The following is a 12421-nucleotide window of genomic DNA, read 5'->3' on the forward strand; positions in this document are numbered from 1 at the left end:
TGTATGAAGATGATGTCGGTCAATACTAAGGGTTCTGCCGTGGAATATGACACATATATATAAAAAAAAGCTACCCTGGTAATTCTTAATTAGGCATGTTGATTGATTCAATAAATGCTCTAGTGATCGTAGTGATGTCATGTCAGATGTAAGGTTTTACGATTTTAACCCTAACCTAAAAACCACCGTCAACACCACGGTTTGCAAAGATTTCATTCCCTTATAATTTATATGTTTAAGTTCATGAACCACCTATTTGAGAAAATAACCATCTCAAGTATGCGTACGGGTATGTGTACTTAAGCTACCAGATTTGAGTTTCTTTTGGTTTCCAAACTCAGCAGAAAATTTCGGGTAGAAAAGTTCCGCCAGTATGCGTACGGGTACGCATACTTTAGGCGACTGGTTAACAAGTTTGTAAACTCCAAACTCGGCAGAAATTTTCGGGTGGAAATTTCCGCCAGTATGCGTACGGGTACACATACTTAACCTCTCCTTCATCAATTCCGTATACACACATATACATACACTTACACTAATGTGCGAACACACTATATATCCTTATATCCAAAGATGGTTACATAATCTCAACTCTACATTTCAATCATTGAAACATTCTTAGAGGATGTTAAATAGTTGTTATTCACAAACTATTTTTCATCAAAGCGATTTTCAAGATATTGTAATGTCATCATGACATTTGTCACGAGTAAAGATGAACTTGGTTAAAGCGAAAGCTTACCAACACATATTTCGATAAATAGTTAGGCGAGATAAACTCGGCTCGAAATAGCAAATGTGTATAATTGAAATATATATACTTATATGACTTTTTTCTCAAGAGTATGAGATATAGTAGATAGACTTTTGAGTGATAGATAAGTTCAAGTCTCCACATACCTTTTAGTCGGATGAAGTTTCACTGGTTCCTTGAGTAGTTCTCCGTCTTCGTAAGATGATAGTCATGGAGTCTGGAGATCAACTACACTTAACTATCCTAGTCCGAGACTTATCTATAAGTAGACTAGAAATCAAGACATATAGTTTTTACATCTAAATTTGACAAACAAGCTTGAGATAACAACGCTTGCAAGTTCGACCGAGCAGTGCTCTAACAATCTCCCCCTTTGTCAATTTTACTGGAAAAACTATCAATACATATGGATTACAAAATAAATAAAAATTTGTAGATTCTCGTCCACATGATTGATCTCCTTGGATCTTCAACATTACTCGAAAACTTCGTCACTTCCAAGTACTCCCATGATTCCGTAGATGTTTAATTCGACATCATAGTTGTTTAAGATCCGTAGCCATAACAATGGGAAAACAAAAGCTCTCGATCATTGTTATACAGTGTCATAGTATCATTACACAGTATCAAAGTTTAATTGTATCACAACTTCGACAACAATACTATGGTGATACGTATCACTCCCCCTTAGTCAATACTTTCATCTCAACATGAAAACTACTCCCCCTTACATAATTTTGCGTGGCTAAATATCACATATAGCCACGCTTTATCGCGTGTCTATAGGATATCCAATGAACGGCTCACAACGTTACATGTGGACGGTGTAGGATACATCTAATTTAACGGTCAATATTGTATCATCTTAAAAGAGATCCAACGGTTCCAAATACAGTCATGTGGATGAAGGTGATTGAAATTGGCGTGGCTAAACATAACATATAGCCACGTTAAACCTATAATTGTGTGTCTATCAGATAACCAATGGCTACGCCAAAACACAAATTGCGTGTCAGTATGATAAATAATGACCACGCCAAAACATTAAATGCGTGTCTGTATGATAAACAATGGCTTCGCCAAATAAAAGTTGTGTGTCCATAGGAGAACCAATGACCACGCCAAAAAGCAAATTTACGTGTCTAATTGGTACCATTGGCCACGCGAAGTGCCATATGAACTTAAGCACTTCATGACCAAATAGCAACGCCTATATGGCTCTAACGTGTCTATTCATGGAGAAATAGACACGCAAAGCAGGCGTGGCTATAAGCTGTCTAAAAACACGACAGGATACCTAAAACCACACGAGCAGAAGCCATGCCAAGTCCAAACCAGATTGGCGTGACTAAACCCCTATGGACACGCCAATCTGGCGTTGCTAAAGGGACGGTTTGTACGAGTGCCGTTGCTAATTAAGGAAAATTCTTAAGATGGAATCAAGGAAGAAATTAATTAATGTTATTCTAGTTTGACTTCATGTTTTAAAACTAATTGATATGGCCGGTTTCAGAGTGTGTTGAAAATATTATGGAAAAAAATGCGAAAGAAGTCTTAAATTGTGTTGACATGTTGAGGAGTGTGGGAGATGGCGACTGGAATGTACTTTATTTTGTCCGAATATTCTTCTACTTCTTATTATTTTTATCATTGCAGAAATATTAGTGAGTTACCAACCGTGATTTCTACTTTCCATGAATTACGAAAACAAAATTTTGTTTTTATTACATATTTTGAGAACATTTTCGGTTTTGGAAATTCATTGGTGTCCAAACTTCTTTGGTCTATAAATACCCAAGTTTACATTTCTAGCAAACTACCTAAGAGAAAGAGAAACTATATCCTTTTGTTAGTTACTGGTGGGGTCGTCTATCCGGTGAGGAAAGTACCCTAATTAGGCGAAATCTCTTATGACCTCTCGTTTAAAAACTTATGTGGGATCAAGAAGCTCTACGACTACCATTAGTGGGAAACTAGATAATTGCAGTATTATTAATTAGTTTTCGGTTTGATTTGATTGACTAACGGTTGTTTAACTTTGATTGCACCTAGTTTGTTTATTCTTGATAACCTTCTCTTCTGATATAAGATTCACTCAAACTAGATTGAAGCATCGACGGGATCTTTAGAACTTTTTTTAGATCTAAAGACATCTTGTGATAATCCATTGTTAATAGATTCTGTTTTGTGTGTGATTGATCACAAGAGATTCAAGTGATGTTGTGTAGGTGTTTATTGAAGATTAAATAATATTTGAAGACGAAGAAGATTTCTTATTGATTCTTATTTCTATGGTGCAACAAACCTTGATCGGCTGGGATCTAACTAATATCGGATTTATTCGATTGATTAGTTGCGTAAATCGACATCACTGTATAGTGTCTTGGTGGATTTTATATTGTTTATTGCAAAGTCTAAATTATGCTATTATGGTAGTTGTTGGATAGACAGATCTTAAACCCGACAAAGGAGTTTATTAGATTAAACGGGAGAGCCTTTGTCAAACTCAAATCAATGCGTTTGAAAAGAGTAGTTACCAAACATATTTGTTGTTTCTTTATTATTTGGATTACGATCAAAAGGAATTCTTCCAATGCGTGCACTTATCAAATGACAGAAGCGTAGGGATACTGAAGAAACTAGGTGAACTAGGTTTAGTTGCTTGGTCTCAACTATACGAAGTTGGTTTAGATTTTTTATAACGGCTTAATTTTGAGAGTATTCAATTCTGGACTAGGTCCCGGGGTTTTTCTGCATTTACAGTTTCCTCGTTAACAAAATCTTGCTGCTTCATTTACTTTTTCTTTCCACAATTATAATATTTGATATTATAATTTAAAATAAACTGCACAAACGTTAATTCCTAATTACTTGATAGTGATCCTATAGAGTTTGGTTAAGTTTGAACCTATTATCAAGTAATCACACTTTGATTGTTGTATTGTCTTAATCTCGTATCCATAGAGATCACACAAAGTTTGAATAGGGATTTGTTGTATTTTCTCGACTTTGTCCATAGACAATCACTTTCGGTCAAAAGGATTTATAGGTGGAGAAGTTTAAGATTGTGGTATATTTGGGTATGCTCGTCATTTCAGAATACGTTCTTTTTCCCTTTTCTCGAAAAATTTAGGAAAGGTCGTGTATATTACGACAAAGGAACATTATGTACATTTAGAAAAGGGAACATTATAAGAGTATACTACCATGGGGAATATGTGTAGCGCCCCCTAAGCTAGCAGCTGACTAATCCAAGAGATTAACTATATAAAGAGGCACTAAGAATCTAACTCATTTATTTAAACATTCAATTAAGAAATCTGCAACAAAACATAACCCAAAACTAGCCCCCTCAGAAATATATATATACAAGAACTCCTCTCAAATGATACATATACAATAGTCATTTAATTTACAAATAAAATATACAACATAATAAACATCGCTGAAGTTAACCAACTAGCGAACTCAACCCTTAAGCTTTCGCTGCGCAACTCTGATCTGTCTCTAAAACTGAAAGTGGGAATGGGTGAGCACATCATCCCTAAAAGGGGTGCCCAGTAGGAATAACATCTAACTTCCAAGTAATCAAGAAAACATTTGCAAAACAATAATGTTTTCCCAAACATTAAAAAGTGATCAAGTCACTGAAATAAACAAACATGTATATGGACAAACTCCTTCTTCAAACAATGTATAATATTCGTGATAACCACACTCATTAGCTATTGATATCACCAAGACCATGATGACCCACTCTAAGCAATAAAAACTGAATTCATGTAGATATAAATGTGAAGGAGCGTATCTTATATACCACAAGTGGAAATTCATATTTCCCATAACAATTCATATGACAAACAAACATTAGAAGTCCTTTCCAACCATGGAAAGATTAACAAAATCAACAGAAGTATAGTAAAGCAATTTAAACAAAGCATGGAATGCACAACTAGACAATGCATGAATTTGATAAACATAAATATTTGAAAAAAAAAAACATGAATGGTTACAAGAGAGTCAAATGTATTCCCACCTCTTTTGATGACAAGCCACGCCTAACTCGAGATCCACGATCCACTGGTTCTTCTTTTAAATCGATCGTTGTTAATAACTAACTGTTAATCAAAGAAGCACTCTAAGAGTTTAGCCAAAAGGCTCATACAAGGCTAATTAATGGTTCTAAGTCCATTTATTTATCACTCTGTATCCTTAGCATAATTAAGGTTTACTAATTGCATTAGGTTGGTTCTATAGTCCGATAGCTAAGTCTTATAAATTTACACTCTGTAGAAGGAATCAAAGGCTATATCTAACCACAAAGGTCAGATACAAGTTCCTTAGGAAAACTGGCTATAAGCCCAAGTTCACTAAATAGGCCCATTAAACTAAGGCCCGTTCTAATTGGATCCAGCAACGGTCACTAACAGTCAACGGGTCTCTAACAGTCAACGTCTAAGGTCAGGTCAAGGGTCAAATAGTCAAAGTCTAAATCGGTCAACTAGGTCAACACGACTCAACAGAGTCAATTCGGTCAAAGTATACTGATTCAAATCTGTTTAACTCAGTCAGACACACTAAAACAGATTAACTAAGTCTGAGAATCAGCTAGCTAGATAGCTGACACGTCTGAATCACATAAGCTTGTTGGTTCTGTGAAACTAACAGTTCAAATACTATCTTACAACATTACAACAATGCATTGAATCCCTCAAGACTTCATAATTGCATACAAATACAAACTTAGTTTACCTGTCAATGCAGTTCCAAGCAACATCTTTAACTCACAGGCAGTTCATAACTCGTATTCAACTGCACAATAAACATCAACATCAGTTCATTTCATTCACCGCCAAGATCTCTTCCTTACTCTCAACTACACTCTCACAACATCGATTCCAATACCATACCCTGCAGTTCACATTAACCTCATAAATCTGCAATCCAACTCCCTTAACCACTCCTTGACCCTGTAATTATTAAACAAACATCACCTGCAATTCCATCTCAGCACCAGCAACATCTCTAACTGCAGACTCATCTACACAGACAACACCAACATCACCACCATCTCATTCGTTCCAACACCAACCCCATGGCACAAACAAAGTGAATCTCAACCTGTAAAACTAACTGCAATTGAAACTTAACTAAAGAAACTCTGCACCAATACATTCACTTACAACCATTCAAACACAATCACTAATCTGAACTTATAATAATTTTCTGCAACACCTGTTAACTTCAGTTGCATCTCAATACATCCTCACTGTATAAATAATTTCATCTCCATCACATACCCCATTCATCTAACTCAACTGTGAGTCCATTAACAATCACACAACTTCAATCAACACCAAATTCCTATCGAACTCAGTTATCCTACTTTCATAACTCAATCACATTACCAGCAACACAAACACAGTTAAAGTAACACCACCAGTCATTCTCAAAGCCTCATGTCCATTCCAACAAACACATTCATCTCAACTTCAATCTTTGCTCATTAAAAATTTCTCAAACTCAGCAAAAACAATAATAACTTTACTCAATTTTCAGAGAAATGTATTACCTCAAGATAACTTCACCACTTACTTCAATTGAACCCTAAAATTATCGTTCCAGACTTGAAGTTCATCACCAACACCAGTTTCATCATTTGAGACTTTGATTTCACAAACAATTCCATTCTAATACTCCCAAATCTTCAAAACCTATATCGAATCCTTCTATTCCAACTTCTAATTCTTCCCTAAGCTTTCTCGTGAATCTCTAGTTCTCAATTGAGAAGAACATGAAACCCTAACTTACTGATTCTTCATCAAAAACAATTACACATCATGAATTATATAGAAACCCCTCTTAATTACTTGATTTCATCTTCAATTTCTCATTCATCTTCAATCAATATCAAAACTCAGAAACAATAATTCATGAAAATCGAATCCACTAACCACCCAATTTTAAACCTCAATTGAACAAACTCATCTAATTATCCGTTTAAATTCTTCGAACTGCAACTCAGATAACCTTAGCTCTTCATCATCTAGAATCCATCAATCTGTAATTTCAAAACAACTTCAGTTTACCAAATCTCAAACCCTAACTCATAATTTCACTTAATTCTTAGACCTAAACTTAATTCACTACAAACCTATCTCCAATATTTCTCATAGACCTTCAATTTCATCATCCACATCTTCTCATAACAAATCTTTATGGAACCCCTGACTTCACTAACAGAAAACATCAATTTCTTCTCCTCTTCAGACTAAATCAACCCAACACCATCACCACCTCACTCAGATCATCAGGTTATATAAATTTATCTACTCAACTCATAAACACCAAGCTCAAATATTCGATTTGGAGGCAACATGAGGAAAAAGAATGAAGAACATGTGAGAAAGAGAGAAAGAAGAGAATAGAACAATGAAGAAGAAAATAAAAGAGAATGAGTTTTATCTTCTCGGTTTGGTATTGAAACGAACACACCAAATTCCACGACACTTGGTGAAGATAAGGGCAGCCACATAGCTAAGCTACGAAGTTACTATTTTGCCCTTCATACTTATCCGTTGATATCTTCTTCGTCCGGTATCCGATTGACACGTTCGAGTAGTCCATTCTGCATAAATTTTCTAAACCTATCGAACGGTACTAATTTCTTATCTAGATCGGTGTTATATTAATTTCTATTTATTAACATTCATGTTAAACTAATTGATTCATTAACGGCTAAATCATCTCTTGACTAGTCTAATAGTGTTGACGAGCTTGAAAGTCCTTACAATATATAAATAATGTTGTGTATTATAAGTGTGTTGTATCCTTCCATGGTGGATTTGGAGCTACATTGGATCGAGTGGTGATGCTTTTATGTTCTAAAAGTAATATCTGTTAAGCTTCGCTTAATTTTCTCTGTCGATCCTCAAAGGATTACTCTGTAGCTAGTTTCTTTTCTTTTTTATTAACAATTTTAATTTATATATTGATTATATCTTCAAGCAAAACTCCCGTACATCTATGTAAGCTTCCTTTATTTTGAAAAAGCCAAAAAAAAATGTTAATTAGTTAGTGTTAATTGGTGCAGACAGTAAAAGTATCAAGATGATATGAATGTATATTATCAACTTTTTTCATGATTCTTGTAAACTATTTATAACACTTATATATATTAAAAAAAAACACTATGAGATATTATATGCAAAAAGCAAACTTTGTAGCATTAAATAAAACTTAACATGCTTCAAAAAAAACTTATATATTTTTTTTATGTGTAAATAAAAAAAGTTAAAGTTTGCAATATGATTAAACAACTGTTCCCTAAAGTTTTTGACGCAAAAAAAAAGAAACTCATCTCATAGAATAACGAGTCTTTATATGATGAAAATGAAATTGAGAACATAATTATTTACTATTTGACATGATAGACTTGAGTGAAGATGGGGTATGGTTTTGAAATGAATTTTTTATTCTTTGGATCTACTTTATTACAACGAAAACAGATTTCTAAAATAAATAGAAATATATATAGTCTGACTGTAAAATAGTTTTCACTCATTTGATTTAGTGCCAATGTTTTTGAGATTAAGTGTGATTGCACTAGAAATGAGTATGGTAGCTCAGTATGTTTCTTTGCTATGTGATTGACTATATATAAGTATTTTTTGTAGTGGGGGTTTATTATATTACCTCCGTACTGGGGGTTTTATATTCAGATTTACCAATCCTAGTATGGAAAATTGGTAAAATTTTGAGAAGGATATGAGGTGTTTCAAACACACCTTACACCTACAAATACACTATCTAAATGGTTACCGCAATCCTTTAAGGATATTGCGAAGCTGATTGGACATCCTTTCACTTGAATCCTTTAAAGGATGGACTGATTCGTTCCTCTATAGTGGATAAAGGAAAACACATATTAATCCAATGTGATAGTACCACGGCTATTGCAAGAATTGAGAACGTAATAACAACTACAAGAGTTGATGTTATGAGAATGGATTATATAGTGTCTGGAAAGAGCTTTCACTAGTCCTTTGACGAAAGGATTGATAAGAAGATGTGAATACATCTTAGGGATGAGTTTGATGCCCATTGAGATTGAGTCATCTATGATGGATACCCAACCTAGAAATAGGTTCAAAGGGACTAGACGAAGTCATAAATGATATGGAGATGTGAGAATCATGCTTTTGAAGAATTCATCACACGACATGACATCCTGAAGTGAGAAAAAAGTTGAGTTCAATTTTAATTTTAAAATTTTAAACTCTTAATGATGTTTATATCTCTATTTAGAGCGAGGTACTTTCAGGAAGTACTCTTGATAAACTCACCTATATGAATGTGAAAGTGTGGATGCTTTCTATGAGAATATGAGAACTTCTCTAGATCATTCATAAAAACTGGGATACAAGCACATGGCCGTAATGCGCTGGCTTTAGACTTTACACTAGTATAGTCGTGTGTGTTAAGCAATAATTTTATCTCCTAGAGTTCAAGACTTATGTTCACTCTATGGTCGGATTTCAAGAGAGCCTATTAACACTACGTAAAGGTTCAAGTCGCGAGACACCTTTGCTTATGCACAACTCTATACGTTCTAGCTATATGTTTTGAAAAATATAAGTGGGAGATTGTTGGGAATATATGTTTTAAAAACATTATTTATTTCCAATAAATTAGTGTCTCATTAAAATGGTTTTAATATGAAAATTTATTATTCCTTTAAAGAATAAATTTATTTCGTTTTTAATGTCAAAAACCGTTTTTTGTTGAATTGGTTAATGATGCTAATTAACAACTTATTAATGCATTTCATTTAATCTTATTTAACTCTTGGCTATTATAAATCAGTTTTTTTTAATGAAAAGAAATTAAAGAGTCGTTAAACCTTTTTTTCTATTGTCAGAGCTTTTCGTTTTTACGTCTTTTGAGTTTAAAAGAAAATGATTTTTGAGAAAGAAATACAAGTGTGTGATCATCCTTGGTTTTTCTAGAGAGTTTCTGAGCAAGAATGAAGTGTAGAAGTTTCACATTCTCTCATCGTGCAAGAGTGATTGTGTAAGAGATTGAACTCGACTGTTTTATCCTGGGGACGACGCGACATTGAAGAACTGTTTGCATAATCTTTGGCAGAGCCGCGAAACGTCTTAAAGAAAGCAACCTAGTCCGCGACTCAGCCATAACAATGTTTTTTTTGTGATTATTTTGCAGGCATAATTCAGCAATTTTTCCAACAATTTTAAGACGATTTATTCTGCCACGGAAATCAATATGAAAACGATTGCTGAAATGCGATAAGTATCTTTGTTTTATTTGGTTTTATAAAATTATAACCGATAAAATTTTTATTTAGCGATTAAACATGATGCTTGAGATTTTAGGTAACCTGGTACCTAAAGTTAATTTTATGTCTAATCTTGAGGGACTAGGAATGTAATATGAATAATATTTTTTATATCATGAATATCTAACGTAGAAAAATAATATTGATGTGAAACGAATATTTATAACATGTTGTAGAGTTTTATTTTTATCTCCTACACAAAAGTGAATTGGGTCTTAAAATTTTAACCGGGTGTATTAGATATCATGAGGATTCTCCACGTAAAATTTCAGAATTTTTGGATTCTGAAAAATATTTTGTAAAGTATTTTAGAAAACTGAACAACGTATATGAAAAAATTCTGACGGGCAGAAATTTAATCCTTATTGGATACATTTTCTCAAATATTTTTTGTAGATAATTTGAATTCATATAACATGAAACTTATAAATCAGGATCTTATCTACAAAATCCATTTTTGAAAATTTCCATTTGGAGTTTTAGTCTGAGAGATGTGGTGATACCAAAATCGTTATGTATGTATGTCTAAATATTTGAAGTGATACTTGAGTTTAGAGAATACAGATGTAAGAAATTACATAAATAGTCATTCTTTGATTCTTGTACTTCATATTCTTGTTTTGGTAATGAAAAATAATATCATTGTTAGCAATCAAACAAGTGCACCACATATGTTTGATAATATGCTTGATGGAAAGTTATAAACTGTGATGTTATAAGTATAGAAATTTTGAATCTTTAATTGATGCATTTGAGAAACTTGAAGTACTGAATTTAGTTGATTTTTAAGTAATTATGTAAGTGCATACTTTACTTATTTTTGGTTTCAAATGATCATATGTAAATGATTGTGACATGTGAAAATTACTTACTTGAGAAAGTTTTTATTTTCCAATGAAATAAAAATTGCGGGAGACTAAACGATGTTATGAGCAATGGGGTTGCTGATTTCTTTATTGGTGCGAAGAATGGACAATGGTTCATAACCAATTGAGCTTTAAAATCAATTGAGGTATGTTTGATGAACTATTTGTGGTTATTGTAGTGATCAAATAATGGCATTCTAAATTGAATAAACTGATTGTTCAATCTTAGAATAAATTTTAAAGAAACAAGATATTGAGAATTATTGTCTACGACAATAAACATGTGACTCATATAAGTTTGGAACTTATGAGATGAAATTTTATACGAACCCAAAACCCAAATAATTAGAAACCTAGTCAAAACTAATGTGAATATCAACTCTCACCAAGAAATGAACATAATATTGATTATGAATTTATTTGCTATTCTTGCATGGTATTGCAGGGATATCAATGTTATCAACAACGATTTTCAAGCTAAGTTAATATGAATTGTGGATACAGTGAGAGCTTGGTATATATTGGTATTTTACACCATGTTTGTTTTGATAGGTTATGTTTCAAAAGTTGAACCAAATCGTTTGAAAGAAAGTGGTGTTGAGATATACTCACTTCACTAGGATTTTCGGTATTGGTATGGTCTCAAAGTTTACTTCGGATAGAACAATTTTATTAAAAAAGTTCATACTTAAGAAATGAGAAAGAATCTAGTTTCCTCCTAGATTGAGATTAGATACTTGTTGAATTTGACCATTGAATTACTACAAATGATATGTTGTAGATAAAATGTTTGAGCACAATATTGCAATTTTATCATAACATGAATTAAATTTTGAATATTTGAAATATGAGTTTTTGTCATGCTTTTAAGAAATCAATGAGTTATTAACGAATGTGAGCATGTTATATTTTCTTATAAACTTGGTGAATATTTTGAGTAACATGTATGTAATCTTACCTAACTCATAAAAGCATGTACACTTTGAAATCTTACGCAACTTGCAATATTTTTTAATGTGAGACACAGTTGGAACACACCACGAAAGTTCCTCTAGTTCCCTTAGAAAATACTTTTGCTTATCTCCCCCTAACAATGGGAAGACTGTCTCATTAAAATGACAACCCACAAATCTAGCGGTAAGAAATCTCCTGCCAAAGGTTTTAAAATACAGATTGTCGTTGGAAATTCTTTTCCAACATAGTTACTTAATCATTTTGATGACCCATCATAGTACGATGTGGATTCGTAAGGGAACATATATAGTGCAACCAAAAATGCGTAAGAACACAAAATGTCAGGCTTATATCCAGTTACCAACTGGTACGCAAAGAATGGTTGACCAATTGTGGAAACGAATAAGTGAAGATGCGTGTAATATTGCATATTCCCAAGCAGTTAAAGGTAGGTTTGTATGCATAATCATGCCTTAGGCACCATCTGTA

This window comes from Papaver somniferum, chromosome 10 (assembly GCF_003573695.1).
Source record: "Papaver somniferum cultivar HN1 chromosome 10, ASM357369v1, whole genome shotgun sequence".
NCBI classification, from domain to species: Eukaryota; Viridiplantae; Streptophyta; class Magnoliopsida; order Ranunculales; family Papaveraceae; genus Papaver; species Papaver somniferum.